Source organism: Callorhinus ursinus, unplaced genomic scaffold (genome assembly GCF_003265705.2).
Source record: "Callorhinus ursinus isolate GAN/ISIS: 27379988/994484 unplaced genomic scaffold, GSC_fseal_2.0 scaffold13, whole genome shotgun sequence".
In the NCBI taxonomy this organism is placed as follows: Eukaryota; Metazoa; Chordata; class Mammalia; order Carnivora; family Otariidae; genus Callorhinus; species Callorhinus ursinus.
The window spans coordinates 1,653,676-1,677,529 of NW_027397075.1; the positions used below are offsets into that span (position 1 = coordinate 1,653,676).

Consider the following 23,854-nt stretch of genomic DNA (forward strand, 5'->3'; position numbering starts at 1 on the left):
AAGATGCATTATACCAGTTTGTTTACTTCGCATATGTTTAAAACGCTCCATAAGAAAAAAGACGATGAAATATAACATTCTGGTCCAAAGCACATAAAACATGAAGGTATTATGAAGGAATAATGATGCAGGTGAACATTTGTGCATCTACTACTGGGTCATTTTCAGCCATGCCCCTCTCCCCAGAACCCCTTCCCTCCCACTTTCTTGGTGGGTGTCACCCCCCTGCCCATGGAGTTACCTGGGGAGACTTTACAAAATAACAGTGCTGAGACCCTCCAGACCAGTGAAAACCGAATCCCTGGGGCGGGGAGGTCGGGGGGGGGGGATGGGTGGGTGGAGCACAGGTGATTCTAAGACGTACCCCAGTTGAGAATTAATGAGTTTGTCGAACTTTTCATGTAAATCACAAGATCTTTGTGTTTGAGTTTTTCAATGAACTTACATTTCTGTTGTGCCAAACAGGCCATTTCACGGACAGTTTCTCATGGAGCACCGAGGTGCCGGATAGTTTTGTAAACATAGGTTGCCTGGGGCAGTGGACATTGCACCCCGTTTTTGAAAATCATGACAGGAGTTACCACTTACTGAGCACTTTCTACATGCCTGGCCCTGTGTTAGATACTTTATATATTTATTACATTTAATGTGGAGTCAGCATCACTGTCCCCATTTACTGATGGACAAACTGAGGCTTAGGGAAACTGTGTGGTTTGCTCACGGTCACCCAAGTTGGAAAGCGCAGAGTGTCTGACTCACTGCTCTTCACCATCCTGTCGTGCTGCTTGTGATGGATCTTGAGGGAGGAGTTTAGGGTCATTCCATAACCCACGAAGAACTGGGATTGAACACAGTATGACCTTTACTACTTAAGTTATGTGCCTTTGGGGCACCTGGGTGACTCAGTCGGTTAGGCGTCCGACTCTTGATTTCGGCTCAGGCCATGATCTCTGATCTCAGGGTCATGGGGTTGACCCATTGTTGGGCTCCATGCTCAGTGGAGAATCTTCTTGGGACTCTCTCTCTCTCTGCCTCCCCCCACCCCCCATGCTCTCTCTCTCTCTCTCAAATAAATAAGTCTTAAAAAAGAAGTTATGTGCCTTTGGGAAAAATCACTTTGAGCTGAGTTGTGTGTGTCAAACGGGGACATTGCTGCTTTGTGTTCTCCAGCTGACAACCTCTTACTCATCTGTCAAAGGTGCATCAATTGTCACAGGGCAGGGAGGCAGGAAATGCCTCTACATTTCAAGTGACCTCCTGACTAAACCCGAGTGAGTCACGCCCTCCTCCAGCCTCACGGAGCCCTTGTCCACGCCTCTAAGAGTAGTCGGCAGGAGCCCTGCCCTCAGGGTGCAAGGCACCCGCCTCGTAAGGACAGGCACTGTTTTGTAGTCATCTTGGTGTCTGAAGAACCCAGCCCAGGGGCAGTGCATGTCTGTGACTGGAATGACAGGATGAGGGTTCTGTTCAACCACCAAAGCTTTGGCCAGAGCATATGATCTCATGATCTAATATCCCGTGTGCTGAGCTGCGTCAGAGAGGCACAGGACAGTGGTTAGGAGCTGGGGCTCTTAATTCACACCACCTGGGTTCAAATCCCAGCACTGCTACTTCTGAGCAGAAGGACCTGGGGCAGGTTAGTTTACTTCCTTAGGCCTCCTTTCCCTCCTCTGAAAATCGAGTAACAACAGTATTACCTCTCAGGGTTATTGTCCGGATGGGATAGGTTAGTATTTGAAAATTGCTTAGGAACGCCTGGGTGGCTCAGTCGTTAAGCGTCTGCCTTGGGCTCAGGTCATGATCTCAGGGTCCTGGGATCGAGCCCCGCCTCGGGCTCCCTGCTCTGAGGGAAGCCTGTTTCTCCCTCTCCCACTCCCCCTGCTTGTGTTCCCTCTCTCGCTGTGTCTCTCTCTGTCAAATAAATAAAATCTTTTTTAGAAAAGAAAAGAAAAGAAAATTGCTTAGACCATGGCTGGTAGTGCCGTGTGGAGCTGGCAGCAAAAGGAAGAATTGGTAATAGTGGCTCTGTCTTTATTGAGAACTTTTTTTTTTTGGTCCATCATGGATATTTTTACATTCATTTTGATTTTTTGGGAATATTGCACCAAAATATTTAGTTTGATGACCGGGTTTTTTTGGTGCCCTCTTAAATTTTGCCTCCAAAGGCAAGTGCCTTGTTGGCCTCACCTTCATCCTGGCTCTGGCCCTTAGGAAGCAACATGCAAGTTTTCATTGGTCTGGAGGGGGCTCAGTGTTGTTATATTAAAAAAAAATTATATGTATACACTACTTGTGCAGCACCTACTATGCTGCTCTGGCATTGGGGAATGGAACTGTGAATAGATATTCATAGCCATGGTTCTTGCCCTCAGGGAGTTGATGGCTTGCTGATGATAATCACCACTAATTGAGCACTTACTGTATGCCAGGCTTGGTGCAAGTGATACTTTCATGAATCCTTACAGTGATTTCTTAGGAGGGAATCATTATATTCATTTTGCAGATGAAGGAACTGGACCTAGAGCAATTGAGCAGCTTGTCCGAGGCCACAAAGTTAAGAGGGGGATACCCCTGTCTTTCAGCCCACACCATCCAAGCTCTTTTTGCCAATGATCTTTGAGTGAGGTGGGAGCTTTGTCCCTACCTTCTGCAAGAACATCTTGGATGCCGAAGAAATCAGTTGGATTTTTTTGGGAATCCCGTTGCGGGGTTTCTCTAAATACTCATTTCTCAGGAAGCTCCAAATCTAGAGCGGGAGGGGCCAGGGGAGGAGCCTCCCCCTTTCAGAGCCGGTTTGAGCAACCACCAGCCATTGACCCATTCCCTGCGCGGAGAAGAAGACGGTGTTGAAAAACCTCTGAGACAAGGCTTTGGTGTGGTCTGAAGGGACTGGAGAAGAAGCCCCGGAGTCTTGTGGCAAAGGGGGGAGAGGGAGGAAGGGAGACAAACAGTAGGATGAAGGGAGGCCAGGAGGGGCAGAGGAAAAGGAGCAGGAAGGCCAGCAGACAGCCTCCCGGGCAAAGGGCTTTTGAAGGTATCCGAAATGCAGAATAGCATTCCCCCACAGGGTTTCTGTTAGACAGCTGTCCTCCCAACCCCGGAGGGAGCCTGGTTTCTTCCATCAGCCTGGAAGAGACAGTTCAGGGACCTGGGCCTGGTGGCCGTGGCCACTCCCACCGCAAAGGCTTATGGTCGTGTTTGAGATGGAGGTCTGAAGTCCAAGGGCTAGCACACAGGAGGTCAGCCTCCTTCTTTCTAACCAGGGGCTCCTCCCTTGGAGAGATAAGAAATTGCTCCCGAGAGGCAATAGCTACAACTGATAAACGGCTTACTGTGTATCAAGTGCTTTCATTTAACCCACAAAAATAGCTATTATTATCATCACCTGTTCTGTAGGTGATGGAAGGAGGCTCAGGGAGCCTCTAATAACGTATACAAGGTCACATTGCCTGCAAATGTTTGTCCTGTGGGGACCTCGCCTCTGTCCAAGAGGGTGGCCGCTGGCCACATATGGCCACTGAGCATGACAAACATGCCTAGTGTGAAGAAGGGAGTGAATTTTAAATTTTATTTAACTTCAGTTTACATTTAATTTAAGAACTGAAGCAGTGTATTTTTTTCTGTGAACACGACTTGATTGTTTTAGTGGGATTCCATTTCACTTTAGCTGTTGAAAATTTAATGTCCAAATTGAAACTGTTGTAAAGTACCCATGGGCATTAGAAGACTTAGTATACATAACAAAATGTAAAACATCTCATTAATAATTTTTTTTGAAGTTTGTTTATTTATTTATTTAGGTAATCTCCATACCCAATGTGGGGCCTGAACTCACAACCCCGAGATCAAGAGTCACATGTGCTTCTGACAGCCATCCAGGTGCCCCTCCCTTAATAATTTCTTAATATTGATTACATGTTGAAATTATAATATCTTGGATATAGTAAGCCAAGTAAAACATTATTAAAATTAATTTCACCTTTTAATAAAAATTATTAAATGTGGCCACTAGAAAATTTAAAACAATGTCAGTGGTTTGCAATATAATTCTATTGGACCAGCACTGAGCTAGAGTATGAACCCAGGAAGTCTGCATCTGGAGTTCAGGATTTTGACCATTACATGATATCGTCTGCCCCTTGAGTGCAGAGGTGTGTCAGGTGGCATACCTATTTGGAGGGTGTAGGCTGGAGTGACACTGAGAGTTCTCTAGAATTTCAGACTCCTCTTCCTCCAGCATCAGGTATCTCCTTCAAGACCTAGTTCTACCCAGCGTGGCCTTTTGGATGTAATGACTCCCCAGCAACCTCAACTAACCAAGAGTTTCTATTGGACAGGAGAACAGAAGCTTCCTTCATTCTCATTCCTCTGTCCCTTCATTCAGCAAAGGCTATTGAATTTCTAATGTGTGCCAGGCCCTGTGAACAAAAAACAGAAAACAGCCCCTGTCCTCATGGAGTTAACATTCTACTGGGGAAGGCAAAAATAAAAAAGAGAAATATATAGAAGTATAGGAACTTAGTGATGGACGCCAAGAAGAAACAGGGAAAGCAGGAGGTGTGTGGGAGGTGTTGGGGACTGTATTGGTTTCTTACAGCTGCTGTAACAAATGACTACTAAACAACCCATATTTATTATCTCACAGTTGTGGGGGTCTGAAGTCTAAAGTGGGTCTGCATGGCTGCATTCCTTCTGGCGGCTCCAAGGGAGAATCCATTTCCTTGCCTTGTCCAGCTTGTAAAGGCTACTCGCATTCCTTGGTTGCTGGCTGTGCATCACTTCAACCTCTGCTTCCTTGTCATATCTCCTTCTCTGTCCCTGGATACTCTGCCTCCCTCTAAAAGTACCCTTGTGCTGTGATTTAGCTCACCCAGACAATCTCCTCATCTCAAAATCCTTATTTAATCACATTTGCAACATTTACAACCTCCCTTTTGCTATGAAAGGTAACATATTCACTGGTTCCAGGGATCAGGATGTGGACATCTTTGAAGGAGGGCATTATTCTGTCTACCACAGGGGCTGAAATTTGAGATGAGATGACCAGGGAAGGACTCATTGAGATGACATTTGAGTAAAGACCTGAGGGAGTAAGGGAGTATACCGATACCTGGTGAAAGAGCCTTCTGAACAGAGGAAAAAGCATGTGCAAAGGTCCTGAGGTAGAAGTATGGCTGGTATGTTTGAAGATGAGCAGAGAAGCCAGCATGTCTGGAGCAGAGAGATCTAGGGGCAGAATGGTAGGAAATGACATCAGCGAGGTAATATGGAGTGGGCATGGGAGGGGAGAGGTAGATCATGAAGGGCCTTGTAGATGATTTTAAGAAATGTATCTTATAGGGTCACCTGGGCGGCTCAGTTGGTTAAGTGCCTAACTCTTGATTTCGGCTCAGGTCATGATCTCGGAGTCCTGGGATGGAGCCCCATGGGGGCTCTGCGCTCAGTAGGGAGTCTGCTTGAGATTCTTTCTCTCCCTCCTCTGCCCGCCCCCGCTTTGTGCATGCTCTCTCTCTCAAATAAATAAATAAATCTTTTAAAAAAATGTATCTTATATTCTGAATGAGATGGGAAGACTTTAGAGGCTTCTTCTAAGTATATATTCAATAATTAACTGTGCAAAAAATCTAAAACCGAGTGAAAAGAAAAATGCAAAGTGGGGTATAAACATGTAAAAGGGCATATGGAAATATGGAGGGATATAACTGAGTGCAGGGATCAGCATAGGCAAAGAATTAAGCCTTTAATGTGTGAGGGGAAACGGGTTAATGTCTTTATTTTTCAGAGAACTCAAATCAATAAGACAAGCCCCGAAAGCGGGTAGAAAGACAAGCAAAGGGGTGTGAAGAGACAACTCGAAAAAGATGAAAAGCAATTAGCTGGGCACATGGGGAAATGGTCAGCCTAACCAGTAATCAAAGAAATGCAAATTAGAACCACAAACGGGCTACATTTCCACCTCGTGAGGATTTTAAGGACAATAATGCCAGCTTTGGCCAGCCTGGCTTGAGGTAGACTCAGGAACACTGGCTGCAGGGGGTCTGACCCTTTTGGGCAACCCTTTGACGCTGGCTCTCAAGACCTTAAACATGGGCATTCTGGTTGGCAGAAGGAAACCAAGGCTTGTAATCTAGCCCAAGGACATAATTCTAAATCCAGAGACAGCTCTGTTCATGGCAGCCAAACAACAGAGACAACCAAACTGTAAACAATAGATTAAATAGGCCACGGGGGTCATTCCTTTGATATTTTTGTCAAGTAATATTAATTAAATGCTAGCCATGTGCCAAGCAATTTCTAGGTGCTAGGAATACAGCCACGAAAAAACACACCAACTCACTGGACCCCATGGGACTCATTCTAGTGAAGGAGAAAGGACATTAAAAAAGCAAAAGACGTGAACGTGTTACATGCCGAAGAAGAGCAAAGCAGGGTTATGTGGCAGGGAGTGATGGAGATTTGTAGGGTGAGTAACTGCCCCAGTTTGCTGGGGATGGGGATGGGGCGGGGGGAGGTTCCCAGCATATGGGATTTTCAGTTTTATTATTTATTTATTTATATATTTTATATTTATTAAGTAGGCTCCATGCCCGGCCTGGAGCCCAGTGTGGGGGCTGGAACTCACGACCCTGAGATCAAGACCTGAGCTGAGATCAAGAGTCAGACACTCAGGCGCCCGGGTGGCTCAGTCGGTTGAGCGACTGCCTTCGGCTCAGGTCATGATCCTGGAGTCCCGGGATCGAGTCCCACATCGGGCTCCCTGCTCGGCGGGGAGTCTGCTTCTCCCTCTGACCCTCTTCCCTCTCGTGCTCTCTGTCTCTCATTCTCTCTCTCTCAAATAAATAAATAAAATCTTTAAAAAAAAAAAAGAGAGATGCTCAACCAGCTGAGCCATCCAGGTGTCCCAGGATTTTCAGTTTTAAAACTGGGACGGTCCTTGGGCAACTGAGATAAGTTGGTCAACCGAAGAAGGGCAACCTTCTGATGGGCTGGTCAGGGCCTTTCTGAGGAGGTGGCGTTTGACTCAGGACCCAGTGAAGCAAGGGAGGGAACTATGGGCATGCTAGCAAAGTAGCTTTCTAGGCAGAGAGAACAGTGTGTACAAAGGCCCTGAGGCAGGAGTGTTCTTGGGGACGTTTGAAGGACTAAAAGAAGGTCAGGGTGTCTGAAGCATAACGCCAGGGAAGAGAGTAGTAGGAGATAGGTTGCAGAGGAGGAGGGAGGGGCTGGCTTCCGACCCTTGTAGGAAAGGGAAAGAACTTGGGATTTTATTTTAAGCCCCGTCAAGGAAATTAAATGGTATAATTTATGATTTTAGAAAGATCCCTTTGGCAGTTGCGTGGAGAAAGGAATGTTGGTGAGTGCGGGGTGGGAGGCAGGGTGGACTCAGGTAGACCCGACGGGAGGTGGTTATAATCAAGGGCAGTGGTCTTGAACTCAAGCATGCATCAGAATCACCTGCAGGGCTTGTTAAACACGGCCCCTGGCCCTGCCCGTGGAGACGGCATTTCTCACAAGACGCTGAGGTTGCTGGCCCGGATCGCTCCGAGTAGCTACCACTTGGAGTGGCAAAGAGCCAGGAGAGAGGTCATGGTGACTTGCGCTAAGGTGGTATCAGTGCTGAAGTCAAGTCTTGTCTGAGTTGTGTTTTATTTTTATTTTTTGAAAGATTTTATTTATTTATTTGACAGAGAGCGAGAGAGCATGAGAGAGTGAGCACGAGCAGGGCAGGATGCCGCAGAGGGAGAGAGAGAAGCAGACTTCCCACTGAGCCAGGACCCCGACGCGGGGCTCGATCCCGGGACCATGACCTGAGCCGAAGGCAGACGCTTAACGACTGAGCCACCCGGGTGCCCCTACTTTATTTTATTTTTTAAAGATTTTATTTATTTATTTGAGAGAGTTTATGAGCTGGGGGAGGGACAGAGGGAGAGGGAGAAGCAGACTCCCCGCCAAACAGGGAGCCCGATGTGGGGCTCCATCCCAGGACCTTGGGATCATGACCTGAGCCAAAGGCAGACGCTTAACCCACTGAGCCACCCAGGTGCCTCCATCAGAAGATTTTAAACCGAAGATTGTAAAATCGGATTTGGGTGTCAGAATGTTTTGGCAGTTGAGGGAATGGAGAGAAGACTCTGGGTGGAGGGTTAGGAGTTCTCTTTGGGCAAGTTGTGCAAACGTTCTGGGCCTAAATGTCTCTTGGTTCAAGAAGGCAGATTATATTTTCTCTTGCAACATACAAGAATTCATAAAATAAAGTGACACCAAATCACAGGAATGTAGGTGGATGGGCTCTCACCAAATGGAGAGCGTGTGTCTGAGAGCAGTTTGAGCTAGGACATAAGACACTGAGGCAGGTGTGGAGGACCTTGGGGGACACTCGAGACTGAAGGCAGTCGCTCTCCCAGGCTGCTGATCTGGAGGAGCGAGGGGAGGACATGTGACTGCTGGGGGAGATATAGTCTGGCCCGAGCAGTCAGAGAATCATGTTAAGAATGACCCCACAGTTAAGGCTGTAAGGACACTCCCAGCAAACTGGTGTAAAATCAAGCTGTGCTGGGTGGAGTGGCTGCAGGGATTTATTTAGTGATGATTACTAAGGCGAATTTCACTTCGGTTCGCAAGGGTGCAATTAAACATGCAAATGCTATAACAAAGTTAAAAGTTCTTACACATGTAACGATTCTATCTAAGGATCAAATATGATGATGGTAGACGTGAAAATACTTGATGGGCTACGGAGCCCTGCGTTACAATTCCTGCTTGCTGATGCATCTCTGTAGGGTAGGCTGGGTACCCCCGCCCCCAGACTCTCAGTCCAGTGCTTGCTCTTCTACTGCATGGCCTTGTTTGCCACGAGCCCCAGGCAAGGGACTGACTGTCCTGCAGGGCTGTGCGAAAAAAGCATCGTAGACATATGTCCCTTTTCCAGTCACCTGTGCTTCCTTCCTGGGCTTTCCTTTCCTGGTCACCATGGCAACTGTTAGGCATCCAGGTATGAGTATCAGCCTGGCTCTGGGGTCTGAAACACTCCCTCTTGCCCCTAGCTCACTTCTGGGTCCAGATCATGATTTCCGGCTGCTCTGAACCAAGGAGTTTGAGAAAATAAGAGCCCATGGCAAAAAGGGTCTGACGTCATGGTTCAGAACTCTGGCTTGTGTCTTTGGGGGGGACCTGGTTCAAATCCTGGCTCTGTCACTTGCTAGTTGTGGGATCTTGGGAAAGCCTCTGTGTCATTCTGGGTTCTCCAAGGGGAAGACATGGCTCTGGGAAGCAACGTGCAAGGACTTGATTAGGTGAAACACTTGGTTGAAGAGGTCCCAAGTCTGACTCTGAGCTAAGGGGAGAAGGTTGGGTGGCGTGCATCTGGGCAGTGCAGCTTAAAAAAGGTTGAAGGGTCCCATGTCAGAGGAGTCCTGTGTTTTCTAGGACTGGGCTTGCCTTAGTTTCCCTGCTGTCCTCTATCCCTGATGGATTTCAGGTCCAGCAGGTGCACTGTCATGGTTCCTGTACCCCTAACTTCTCACAAGACTGGCTGCCATCAAATGAGACAAAGCATGAGAAGCACCTCCTAGGAGATACAGCATAGAGTGAGCACTCAACACATTGTAGCTCTTATTATTACAAGTTTCTTTTTTCTTTTGTTACCAAGCGTTCCCTAGATCAGAGGCTGCTAATTCAGATTCCCTGTAAATGAGTAGGCCAGGTCTAACACTGTAGGGAGTGGTAGGGACTGTGGTAAATTAAGGAGTACATGCCCCACTTAAAACATTTTTTTTAAAAGATTTTATTTATTTATCTGACAGAGAGAGAGAGAGACAGAGAGAGCAGGAACACAAGCAGGGGGAGTGGGAGGGGGAGAAGCAGGCTTCCTGCCGAGCAGGGAGCCGGATGCAGGACTCGATCCCAGGACCCTGGGATCATGACCTGAGCCGAACGCAGACACTTAACGACTGAGCCACCCAGGCGCCCCACTTAAAACATTTTGAAAAGTAACCTGATCCAGCCAAAGCAGACACATCTGTGGGCTGAATTTTGTCTCTGGCCGTCCATTTTAAAACCTCTGCCTTATACGCACAACATTGTCTGTAACAATTTCTGAGATTCTGGGTTCGCAAAAGCCAGGTTGGTTTAATTAAAAGAAAACAAAAATAGTTGGGTTGTTTTTGTTTTTTTCTCCCCTCATTGCTGACTAATTTACAGTGTATTTGACCAAATGGAGAGATCTGACTGGTTGATTATGGTTGTCTTTTCTTTTCTTCTTTTTAGAGGTTTTATTTATTTATTTGACAGAGAGAGAGGGGGGGAACACAAGCAGGAGGAGTCGGAGAGGGAGAAGCAGGCTTCCCATGGAGCAGGGAGCCTGATGTGGGACTCGGTCCCAGGACCCTGGGATCACGACCCGAGCCGAAGGCAGACACTTAATGACTGAGCCACCCAGGTGCCCCTGATTGTGGTTTTCTACAGAGCATCGGTGTTGCCTTGTCTGAGAGGTTTAGAACATGGATGTGGGATATGAATGGCATGAGTTGGGGTACTTGGCTCTCCCAGTTTCTGGCTATGGGATCTTGGGCAATTTGTGCCATCTCTCTGGAGCTTGGGGATAATTATGATATTCCCCTATGGGGTTTCTATGAGGATTAGTACCTGGAAGCTTAGAAAGGTGCCTGGACCAAGTAAGGCTGAAGAAGTGATATTATTCTGGGGTTGGGTGAGGGAAAGAGAACCTGGCTTTTCTTCATTGTTTTATTTCACACAAGCCTAAAACGTAATGGTCAGGATAACACCCAAATAGGAATGAGTTTCTCCTACCCTGGTGATGTGATCGTATATAATAATGTCACTTACATAAGCTTCTCTACCTCCCTGGTAAAGCCACCCACGCTCTGCTCCGCTTTATGCCGTGAAAGAATTTTTCTCCCACAGGGAAAGAGACACCCAACTTCATACTAATTATCCCTGGAAAGCCGGGATCAATAGGGGGTGCTGGAAAAGGTGGATTTGTCAGTGAGCTGAGGGAGAAAGCCTTGAGAAGCAGTGAGTCAGGCCTGGAGACCTCAGAGGGGCCAGTGGGATCACGGAGTCAGAGGTGAACTGGGGCCTTCCCCAGATGAGGCGGGCTCAGCCTAGCCTCAGAGGAAAAGCGTGCATGAGCCAGCAGCCCTCGGCAGATAAACGCTGATCTGCCGGTTCCTTTCTTGGTGCTTTCAAATCTGAAACATGTTCTGCATGTGACGCAGGCTCGTTGTGGAAAAATGTAGAAAATAGAGGGGAGCAAAATAGAAGTGTTAAAGTCAGAGTTTGTTCAGCCCTAAGTGTGGGAATCAATCTCAAACTGGTGCAGGTGATTCAAGAGAATGTTTTGGTCCCTAGGACAGGGATGTTTCAGGGACGAATCAGGCAGGGCTCTAACCAGGGCTCAAAGACCTCAGAAAGGATGCTCTCTTGCAGAAGAGGTCTAAAAGTAAACACGATTAACCCCAGACTAATTCCTAGCGTTTGAGCCACCCTACTAGAAAGGAAGAGTCTCAGGGATGGATGTATGGGTATCCCATGTGTATCCTTGAGCCAATCCCTGGGGCTACAAATATATGGTCAGATTGGACAGGTTCGTGAGCCAATGGCCTGAGGAGGTGGAACCAAGGCAAATCTCCCTTGAAATACAGCAATAGGTTTCCCACAGGAAGGAGGGTTTCTGTTCCAGAAGGAAGAGGGGAAGGGGATGAGTTGATGAAAACAATGGGAGTTACTGTAAGAAGCAAGTACACATTTCTTTCTTTCTTTCTTTCTTTCTTTCTTTCTTTCTTTCTTTCTTTCTTTCTTTCTTTCTTTCTTTCTTTCTTTCTTTCTTTCTTTTTTAAGGTTTTATTTATTTATTTGAGAAAGAGAGAGGGCACGCATGAGTGGGGGGAGGGTCAGAGGGAGAGAGAGAAGCAATCTCCCCACTGAGCAGGGAGCCCAACGTGGGGCTTGATCCCAGGATCCTGAGATCATGACTAGAGCTGAAGGCAGACGCTTAACCGACTGAGCCACCCAGGTGCCCCAGCAAGTACAAATTTCTAATACCCCCACCAGAAATAAGGGCTGCTAACTTCTTTACGTAGATCCTTCCAGAGTTCTCTACTTACTTTCTTATGTGTCTATACTTAGAAGTATATATAGTAATCATCTAGAACATTGGAATATCCTAGGCAAACTTTTATAGACTGATTTTGACTGCCTCCTTCAAAAATATCAATTACGTATCTCGAAATCCAAAGGGTTTATTTCCTTCGTCAGAAAATTGAAGAATATAGACAAGCAAAAATGAAATGTAATTTATGACTGGTTGCAGCAGACAGTGGGACTTTCAAGAAGGCAAGTTAAAGGCAAGGTTGAAATACAGGACTTGTTACGTCTCCTCTCATCACAGCCTATAGTCCTTCTTTGTAGTGCTTTCCATGTTTATAATTACTAATTACTTGTAGTGGCTTATGTAAAATCATTTCATTATGAAATATTTCAGGTTTTTTTTTTTTTAAAGATTTTATTTATTTATTTGAGAGAGAGAGCACATGAGAGGGGGGAGGGTCAGAGGGAGAAGCAGACTCCCCGCTGAGCAGGGAGCCCGATGCGGGACTCGATCCCGGGACTCCAGGATCATGACCTGAGCCGAAGGCAGTCGCTTAACCAACTGAGCCACCCAGGCGCCCCAAATATTTCAGGTTTCATACAAAACTATAGACTGATATAGTGAACAACCATTTACACATCACTCAGCTTGAGAATCATAACCTAACGGGGGCACCTGGGTGGCTCGGTGGGTTAAGCCTCTGACTCTTGATTTCGGCTCAGGTCATGCTCTCAGGGTCGTGAGCCCGAGCTCCACATAGGGCTCCACACTGACACGGAGCCTGCTTGGGATTCTCTCTCTCCCTCTCCATCTGCGCCACCCCCACCCCCTGCAAGTGTGCTCTCTCAAAAAACAAAAAGAAATGTAACATAACAAATACAATCTCAGCCTGCTGGACCCGTTTCAGTCTTGTGTCCCTTCCCCTCTCTCTGCCTGCCCAGTGATGAACTTTATCCTCCAGTTGTGTTTTTTATTCCATGCACGTTTAACAAAATTTTTTTAAAAGTTTATATATTTATTTTTAGTAACCTCTATACCAAGGTGGGGCTCAAACTCATGACCTGAGATCATGAGTCACATGTTCCACTGACTGAGCCAGCCAGGCACCCCTCCATGCAGATTTTTATGCTTTGATTGTGTATATATATTCTGTAACCCACATAAAGTATTCTGTTGCATAATTTAAAACTTTAATTTTTTATTTTATTTTTTATTTTTATTTTTTTATTAGGTTAGTGACCATACAGTACTTCATTAGTTTTTGATATAGTGCTCCACAATTGATTGTTTACATATAACACAGTGCTCCATGCAATATGCGCCCTCCTTAATACCTATTACCAGACTAATCCATCCCTCCACCCCTCAGTTTGGTTCCCGGAGTCCATAGTCTCTCGTGGTTCAGTCTCCTCCTCTGATCCCCCCCTTCATTTTTCCCTTCCTTCCCCTGTAGTCCTCCGTGCTATTCCTTACGTTCCACAACTAAGTGAAACCATGTGATAATTGTCTTTCTCTGCTTGACTTATTTCGCTTAGCATAATCCCCTCCAGTCCCATCCATGTCGATGCAAATGATGGGTATTCATCCTTTCTGATGGCTGAGTGATATTCCATTGTATATATGGACCACATCTTCTTTATCCATTCATCTATTCTCTTACACCATACACAAAGATAAACTCAGCTGTGGCTCCACCTTAGAACCACCTGGGACACGTAAAAGGCAATCCCATCAGTCACGCTGCACCCCGTGACCAAGCAAATCAAAATTTCCGGGTTAGGATCTGGAGCGTTGGTGGTTTTTTTTTTTTTTTTTTTTTTTAAAGCTCCCTGTTGATTCCCAGTGTGTGGTCCTGGTCAAGAGCCCCCTACTTAAGATAAACTCAAAATAGATGAAAGACCTCAATGTGAGACAGGAATCCATCAAAATCCTAGAGGAGAACGTAGGCAGTAACCTCTTCCACATCGGCCACAGCAACTTCTTTCAAGACACATCCCCAAAGGCTAGTGAAACAAAAGCAAAAATGAACTTTTGGGACTTCATCCAGATAAAAAGCTTCTGCACAGCAAAGGAAACGGTCAACAAAACAGGCAACCGACAGAATGGGAGAAGATATTTGCAAACGACACTACAGATAAAGGGCTGGTATCCAAGATCTATAAAGAAATTCTCAAACTCAACACCCAAAAAAACAAATAATCAAGTCAAAAAATGGGCAGAAGACATGAACAGACACTTATCCAAAGAAGACATACAAATGGCTAACAGACACATGAAAAAGTATTCAACATCATTAGCCATCATGTAAAACTTTAAATAGAATTCTGCTTTACAAATCATTTCATGACAGCCTTTTTTTTCACTATTATTTTTTTCAATTTATCAAAATTGTGTTTCACATATTCCACTATTCAATTATTTTGCTACTACTATTAGTGTTAATTTGTTATGATTGCATTGTACTGTACAACTATATCACAATTTATTTATCCATTCTCCTGTAAGTGGGCACTCAGGTTGTTTCTGTTTGTCTCCTTCTTCTTTCTCTTCTTCTTCTTAAATTTTAAGTAGGCTCCACGTCTGATGTGGGGCTTGAACTCACGACCCTGAGATCAAGAGTCGCTTGCTGTACTGACTGAGCCAGCCAGGCGCCCCTCTGTCCTGAGCATTTCTCCTGGTGAAAACTGATGGAGCTTCTCCAGGCGCGCGGTATATACCCAGGAATGGAACTGAGGGGCTGTAAAATCTACACATCTCCAACTTGACTAGATCTCACTAAACTGCTCTGCTGAGCAGTTGTACCAATCTTCGCTCTTACCAGTCTTCCATGAGACTTCCTGTTTCGCTAGCACTTGCTTTTGTTAGATTCTCACTCTTTGCCAGTGTGATGTGTATGAACTGCAGGTCCTTCACACCCACTGTTCAGTCCTGGAGAGCTGGAATCATATTGTCTTGTTTGCCATGGTTTTCCTGGCACTCAGCACAGCTCCTGGCATGTGGTAGGTGCTCAGTATTTGGGGTTGACCGAGCAACAGTTTTCTGCTTCCCCCCATTTGCTGGAGAGGATGCCTGTTCTCCAGGGAGCCTGCTTCCTCCTACCCCTCTCACTTGAAGATCAGAGACCTCTCGTGCACAAAATGGAGAGGACAGTCTGGCTACCCTGTTTGCCTTTCATTTGAACACTGATTCTCAAAATCCTATGCAGGTGCATTAGAATCACCTGGAGGGCTTGTGGAAACACGGATGGTGGGGTACCACCCCCCTGAAACTTCCTGTGCGGGAGGTCCAGGGTGGTCCAAGAATTCACATTTCTTTTTTTAAAAAATTTTTTATTGTTATGTTAACCACCATACATTACATCATTAGTTTTTGATGTAGTGTTCCACGATTCATTGTTTGTGCATAACACCCAGTGCTCCACGCGGAACGTGCCCTCTTTAATACCCATCACCAGGCTGACCCATCCCCCCACCCCCCTCCCCTCTAGAACCCTCAGTTTGTTTCTCAGAGTCCATCATCTCTCATGGTTCGTCTCCCCCTCCGATTTACCCCCCTTCATTCTTCCCCTCCTGCTATCTTTTTTTTTTCTTAACATATATTGCATTATTTGTTTCGGAGGTACAGATCTGTGATTCAACAGTCTTGCACAATTCACAGCGCTCACCATAGCATGTACCCTCCCCGATGTCTATCACCCAGCCACCCCACCCCTCCCACCCCCCACCCCTAGAATTCACATTTCTAACGAGTGCCTAGGTGGTGTTGATGCTGCTGGTTTGGGAAGCACACCTTGAGAAACATTATGTTGGAGGGACATCCAATCCAGACATTTTGGGTATGTTCTGTGTGGAATGTCCCTAAAGAGGCCAAACGCAAAACTTCAAAAGTCATTCCAAAAGTGGATAGCAGAAGAAATAAAACTCACATCTAGCTCCAGTTGCCTGGGATAGGGAAAGGAAGAGCCTGAAGTCTGGGTCCCTAGGATATTCAAGACAGGTGGCAGCCCTTACAAAGACCGATGTAATTCAGTAAGAATGTAGAGGGCAACCCCTGGCATGTTTTCCTATCTTCCACAAGATTTCAAGCCAGGATCTTTTTTTTCTACCGATACTCCTGAGATCATCCTCATCTTCTCTTCTTTCCCCTCCTCCCCCTCGTTCTTCTTCAGCTTCGTCAAACATTCATCTTTTTTAAAAAAGATTTTATTTATTTATTCGACAGAGAGAGACACAGCAGAGAGGGAACACAAGCAGGGGGAGTGGGAGAGGGAGAAGCAGGCTTCCTGCGGAGCAGGGAGCCCGATGCGGGGCTCGATCCCAGGACCCAGGGATCATGACCTGAGCTGAAGGCAGACGCTTAACGACTGAGCCGCCCAGGCGCCCAATGTCAAACATTCTTTTAATTCAAGTCTAGACTTGATCGTCATGATACCACAGTCAAGATAGCTGCCCTTTATGGGGGGCTTGGTTGTAAGAGCTTTATAATCTCATCAGCATCATCGCACCTAATCCTTAGGTCTCCCCAACTCCAATGTCGTGTTCTTTATTATTCCTGTACACTGTATTTCTGTGAGCATTGGTCCCTTCATTCATTCCTTCATTCATACCTTCACCAAATATTTACTAAGCACCTGCTATTTGAGAGGCACTCTGCTGCCGATGTGGGCAAACAAGACAGACAAAATCCTTATTATAGTGCTTACAATCTCTTATTATTCCAGTCTGTAAAAAGAGGTGATACTATTCCTCCCTCAGGGTTGCTGTAGGGATTAGGGAAATGTGTGTCTGGCACATAGTAAGTGCTCAACTAATGTTGGCTCCTGACCTTCTTTACCCCCAAGAGCTGGTAGCTTTCTATTCACATATGTGGGGGAGAACGGTTGGAACCAATTCTGAGAGACTGACTCTGTTCTTCTAGAAGGACACATTTCACATTTCACTGTTGTTTTTTTTAAAGATTTTATTTATTTATTTAGAGAAAGGGGGAGTGGGGGGAGGGGCAGAGGGAGCGGGAGGGAGAGAATCTCAAGCAGACTCTGTGCTGAGCTGGGAACCCGATCCCCCTGAGATCATGACCTGAGCCAAAATCAACAGTCAGACAACCGATGGAGCCGCCTGCACTGTTTTTAAAATTCATGCAGCCTACACCCTATTAACCCACCTGAGCAAATGCCTATTTTCCTGGTCTCTGTGGCCAAGACTCAGGCTTTTGCTCCTCTCTGCCTCCTTGTCTCCCTCATCTTCCTCCCATTCCAGCCGGGATCTCAGACTATACATGAGTTTCGACAGACCAATGCTTTGGGAAAGCTTTGTGCAATTTTGAGAGATGAAAGATGGAGGAATATGGGCTCCAGGCAACTGGTGTGATGGAGAATAGAGGAAAAAGGTAAGAGAAATGTGCAGCTTAGGAGGATGTTTGCATGGGCAACGAGAGAAAAATAAGTAACAAATGTCTACTTAGAGCTATTTTCCTTCAAGCCTCTGGAGCCTTTGAAGAACTGGGATAGGAGCAATCTACATTTTAGGAATCCGGGCTGCTGTTTATGTAATTTCCACCTTCGGGGGCTTCAGCTCCGTCTTCGCTGAGTGCTAGTCATTTCTTTGTCAGGCTCAGTTTTAGTGATTTTCATCCCCTCCCCCCACCCAGGATGAGGGTTTAACTGTACAACATAATCGATGCACTGAAGCCCAAATTGGAGGTCTTTCTCTCACGACAGACAAGATAGTTCAGAAGGGAAATGTCACATGAAAATTGTACATTTCTTTCCACAGGCTGGCAGAAAGCTACACCTGGATTCTTGCTGCTGAACCCATGTAACTGGCAGCTGGACTTTTCTACCCAGTTACCCCCTTGTGGTGAGTGAAACACTCAGGGGTCATTCCTCCTCAACCTTGTGACCTTGGGCAAGGTCCCTGTTGTATCAGATCCTCAGCTTTTTTCATCTGCAGAAAGATAACCACGACAAAATACATACCCTGAGGTGGTTACAGTGGGGACGGTTAAATGAGATACAGTTTAGAAATTCTCATCATAGTATCTGGAACATGTTTACATTCTATAAATAAGAGCAAAAAGTTCTTACTGTCCAAACTTGTCTCATGGAAAGGTCTGAAGCTTATACAGCAGTGTAGGGAAAGTGGAATTCTATGGACCCTTCTCCATCTGTTTGTCCTGCCACCCCTGGGACTTTGGGAAAGTCATTTCCCTCTCTGAGACTCTGTTTTGTCCCAGTTTGGCTGGGTGGAGAAACTAAGGGGAAGTTTGGGGGCTTTTAAGGCCCAAGGAAACAGTAAAGAATAACCTATATGTAATGTGCTGTATGTATAATATACTATGTGATATATACTATTTTATATATTTTATATGCACTGTATAATATGTAAATATATAAGAAACTCTCAACTACACTATATTATGTGTAGCACATTATATAGAATATACCCACTGTTTAGTAGATGTAATATACACTACATGGTATATAGTATCTAGTAAATTATATGTATATAAAATATACCATAGCATGCTACATATTATACATTGCATAATGTATATAATATACACTATAAATATAAGCATATATGATACATGTTCGATCATGTATACCATGTAACATGAATAGCACATATATATACCATATATTGTTTATATTGTGTGATATATACTACATGTAGTATATAATATATGTGATATATATACACCATCTAACATACTACAATAAGATACTATATGCTACATTCAGCATAATGTATTGTTAGTATAATATATAATATACTATATATTATATAGATGCCACACTATTATTATATACTATATAATATATATACTTTATATAATATGGTATGCTATGTAATATATACTGTATTTAAGCAACGTTAATTTATATAATATACCATATTCATGATATATGCTATTTACTATGTAATACACCATGTATAATATGGCAAAAGTGAAAGTTTCTTGTGAACTGAAAAGCCATAATTAACAGGAGAAGCTATTAGTCCCACAGAGATGTAAATGACTGCTATGGTTTATTTTATTTTTATTTATTTATATTTTTTCAATGACTGACATGGTTTGAAGTGTGACCGAGACTCACTCATAATAGTTTACGTTTTACCCCTTGCTCCCCTCTCCCTCTACCCCAGATATTTCTCTTGTGTCTTTACTGCTCAGGGAATGGCACCAGCCTCCTCCCGGGTACTCATCAAAGAGCCGGGGGTCACATTGCCCCTCTTCCTTTCCTCCCACTCCCACACCCTGCTGTCTAGTCCTTTGGCTGCCCCGTTGGTTCTGTCTGTTCTACCTCCAAAGCGGGGCCCAGATCTGCCCCACTGTTGCCCAGGTCCAGCCACATCATCACCTGCCGAGACAACTACAGGAGCCCCTTCGCTGTTTTCCCTCCTCCCTCCCTTGCCTCTTCATAAGCCACCCTTCACACAGTAGCCTCCGTCTCTTAAGGGAGTAAATCTGATCACGTTACTTCTCAGTTGAAACGTGATGGGCTTTTCCATCACGTTTAGGATAAAACCTGAACTCCTTGCTTTGGCCTGGGAGGCCCTTTTGGCCCTGACTCCTGACATCTGATTTTGTCTGGTATTACTGCCCTGATCCACTTGGTTCAGTCCACTCCCACACATTGGTGACGGTTCAACTCTTGAGTATGTTGTACCTGATGCACTGCAGGGCTTTTGCACCTGCTGTTCCCATGACCTGGAATGCCCTTCTCCCAGATATCCACATGGCCCACTCCCTCACTTCACTCAGGACTCTACTCAAATGTCACTTTATCAGGGAGGACTTTCCTGACTACCCTATAGTGTATCATGTCTGTCCCCTCACTGTGTCCTGTCTGGCTATATATATATATATAGAGAGAGAGAGAGGGAGAGAGAGGGAGAGAGCGAGCGAGCAGCTATGTCCACATAGCAGATATATATCAGAAACTCTCAACTATACTGTATATATGTAGCACATTATGTAGACTATGCACACTATTTAGTATATGCAACATATACTACATAATATATAGCATCTAATATATATTAAATGTATACTTTCTAGCATGTGTGTGTGTATCTAGTGTATATATCCAGTACGTTCTACATCCTCCATGTGAGAGAAGAGCTCCATAACACTGCTGTGTGAGTTTTAAGTCTTCCCATAAAAAAAAAAAGGGTTTAGATAGTGAGAAATCCCATAGCTGCAGTTTATGGAGGATTACCATGTGCCAGGTACGTGCCGAGGTTTCTTTCTTTCTTTTTAATTCTATCTCATGTAACCCTCACCATCATAGCAATGACTTGAAGTGTGTGTTACTTCAGGAGGGGAAGTCAGCTCAGAACCAATGTTGTTGTTGTCAGCAATAATAGGAGTAAGGGTCCTTAAATGAGTGAGTGGATGTACAACAGGTGGCCTGTTCTGAAAGCTATTTCACATTGTATGTGAACACAAAGCACTTGGTTTCAGGAGTGGCTTGAGTGGTGGACAGTAAGACAGTCTGGAAGGTGAGACGTCCTCTTGCTCATTCCCAGAAGAGTCCTTATCCTGGCTCACCGTGGAGGCCCCAAGATTTATTAGGGAAGGCAGCCTTTCCTCACCCCCCACTGCCCACAGATCCATGGCCTGAGGCTTCTGAGAAATGGCTCCCCTAGTCCTCAGGGACAAGCATCCCTGGCGTCCGGGGGCTGTACCTTTCACTGCATCGGTGATAAACCTTGAGCCGAGTCCGAGTTAGTGGCCCTGTGTTCTGTCATCTGGGAGACCTCCTGACTTCGTGTGGTACACTCACAGCCACGTGCCCTTTTATTTATGACTTTTATGGAGTCTTCTGTGCGGTCGTAAATTGACCAACCCTCTAGCCGGTTTGAACCCTCATCAGGAAGCTGTCATCAAAGTGAATCACATTCTCAGTGGCTGTTCCTTCCCCAAAGGTTCATTGCAGAGGCTGGGATGTTTCCTGCAACTTGCTTAGAGTATCTGTCAGCTCCTGGCAGCCCAGACCCACTAAGCCCAGATGATTTTTTTCCCCATTGGGAAAAAAAAAGGTGAAGTAAAAATAGAAGAGGAAATGACTGTATTTGGTAAGGGGGGTCTTTGATGGTAGTATAGCATTCTGGAACAGGTTCAATTTCTGCAGCTGTGAAGTAGGTGAAGTTGACATACTTTCATTTCTGGCCCAGAGATATTCTGAATAATTCTCATACCAGGGATTTGGGACAAGGTAGAGATCGACCTTTTCCCAGGGGTATCTGAGAACCAGCAACTTAAGTAGAAATGGAGATTGGACCTTGGACTTGGGATGGACTTGAGTGGAAGCAAAAGGTATTTGAGAGTTCACAACAGCTCCACAGACATCTGTCAGGCCCTATGCTGAGAGCACAACGTGCAGTATCTCCCTCATCTCTCAACACCCCTCTGTTGAGTCCCCATTTTACAGAAAGGGAGGCCCACAGAGCTTATATGACTATATAGCTTCTTCCAGGTCATGTGGATACTAAGTGGTAGGGCCAGCACTTGAACCCAGATCATATTGTGATTTTATCAAAATTCATCCATTTTAATGTACAGTCCACTGATTTTTAGTAAACTTTAAAATATATGCAACCGTCACTTCGATCCAGTTTTAGAAATTTCCATTTGCCCTCCAAAAGATCCCTCGTGTTCATTTGAATTCAGTCTGCATTCCCATCTGTAGCTCCAGGCAACCCACTAATCTTCTCTACGTCTCTGTGAATTTGCTTTTCTCTGGACATTTTATATAAATGGAATCCTATAATATGTGGTCTTTTCATCTGGCTTCTTTAATTTATCCAGAGGTACATCTGTGTTGTTGCAACTAACAGTAGTTCATTCATTTTCATACTGTTCTACTGTATGGGTATAACACAGTTCATGTATCCGTTGACCAGTTGATAGACCCTTAGATTATTCCCATTTCCTAGCTGTTATAAATAATTCTGCTATGACCATTCACGTGCACGGCTTTGTGTGGATGTATGCCTTCATTCTTTTAGGTAGATTCCTAGGAGTAGAATTGCTGGATTTAATGGCAAGTTTGTGTTTAACTTTACAGAAAACTACCAAAGTGTTTTTAGAGTCACTGTTCCATTTTACATTGAACTCAGGTCCTGTGACACTAAAGTTCTTATTCTTTTTTTTTTTTTTAAGATTTTATTTATTTATTTATTTGACAGAGAGAGACACAGCAAGAGAGGGAACACAAGCAGGGGCAGAGGGAGAGGGAGAAGCAGGCTTCCCACTGAGCAGGGAGCCTGATGGCGGGGCTCGATCCCAGGACCCTGGGATCATGACCTGAGCTGAAGGCAGATGCCTAATGACTGAGCCACCCAGGCACCCCAAATTTCATATTCTTAATCACTGTGTTATATATATGTCTCACGTTGCCCCGTGCCACTAATAATCGATTAATGTGGAGTCATCCTTATGTACATGTCTCGCGTTACTCCATGCTGTTAATAATTTATTAATTTCAACAATCATTGCATGATGTCTGTTCTGTGCTGGTCCTGTTCCTGGAAGGTAGGAATAGAGAGGTCAAAGATAAGATTTTTTCCTGCCTTCTGTGGTAGATTGGATTATTAATCACAATTCCTCTGCCATATGACCTTGCAGTGCACTAGATGAGCGGAGTGGATTTCCCCTCCAAGGACTGGGGCTGTTAAGCAAGAAAAGGCAGTCTCCTGCGTCTGGTCATTTGACCCCAGCTTGGCCTTATAAGAATGGGTTTGAGCCTGGAATATTTCTTTCCTGGGAGATTCAATGCTCTGTCTGTGCTGGGCTTATGGCCTTGTGAGGGAATATCTTTCTTTGTTCCCAGCTTCATGTGTACTCCTTCGTTCTCCTTAAAGCACATGAGCCAATGACTCTCATGCACACCCCCAGCTTTCTGTATTTCAGAACCCAGTGGGAAGGGTCGGGTTCCTTCAGCAGCATGAAACGGCTGTGGGATGGATCCACTGGCCATGGGGTACTGATGGGACATTGCACAGGGCTGGCTCTTGTGTACTCTCTCTCTCTTCTTGCTGTATGTAAGTGCTGGACCATACTGAGCCTTGTGTCCATGCAGTCTGTTTTCAGCAAATCATGCGCTGGTCTCTCCGTTGGGTGCACTTATCTGCGTTTGAACTTTGGCTGCGCTCATGTTATCTTCTATCCTGTAGCACAGTCTGACTACCCAGTGAAATGGTGAAATACTGGGCTTGGCTATGTGACTTGTGGATGGCCAAGGGAGCGTTAGTGGGTATGATGCAAACAGGCACCTCAAATGTGTTTGTGTGTTTTTGTTCACCTTCTTGAACTCTTACAACCCACCATAGAAAAGTGTACCCTACTTAGCTGCTGCTCCTTCTGCCTGAGGCTGGGAACAAGCATGTGGAGCAGCCCCGATCTAACTCACACTTTAAAGCTAAGTGCAGATCACCTGTCTCTCCTTTTAAAAATGTGATGGGTCACGTTGATTCCAGTGCTGGCCATTGGATGGCGCTGTCAACTTGGGACGGCTTGGTTGCTGTGCTGGTTGTAAATACCTGCCCTGCCATAATCTCTACATAATCTGTACCTCTGGGGCCAGGAGTTTGCACACTGTATTTTCTGTGCTTCTCTGACAGCTGGCTTCCTGTTGGGGGGCACTGGCTGGAAGTCAGAAGGTGGGAAAAGGAGGGGAATTTCTGTAGTTGTAGTGGCAGTGGCAGAGGTGGGGTGATTCCAGACTCCCTCATCCCAGGC

At 45.2% G+C, this 23,854-nt stretch overlaps 1 long non-coding RNA gene across 1 annotated transcript in view; it reads left to right on the top strand.

The window, feature by feature from the left end:
* Window positions 1-17,881: 17,881 nt before the first annotated feature.
* LOC141373967 (uncharacterized) overlaps window positions 17,882-23,854 on the top strand; it is a 103,622-nt gene continuing 97,649 nt past the window's right edge. Inside the window, exon 1 of the long non-coding RNA XR_012380424.1 lies at window positions 17,882-17,964. This is a non-coding gene — a long non-coding RNA (uncharacterized lncRNA). The remainder of the gene's footprint in view (window positions 17,965-23,854) is intronic.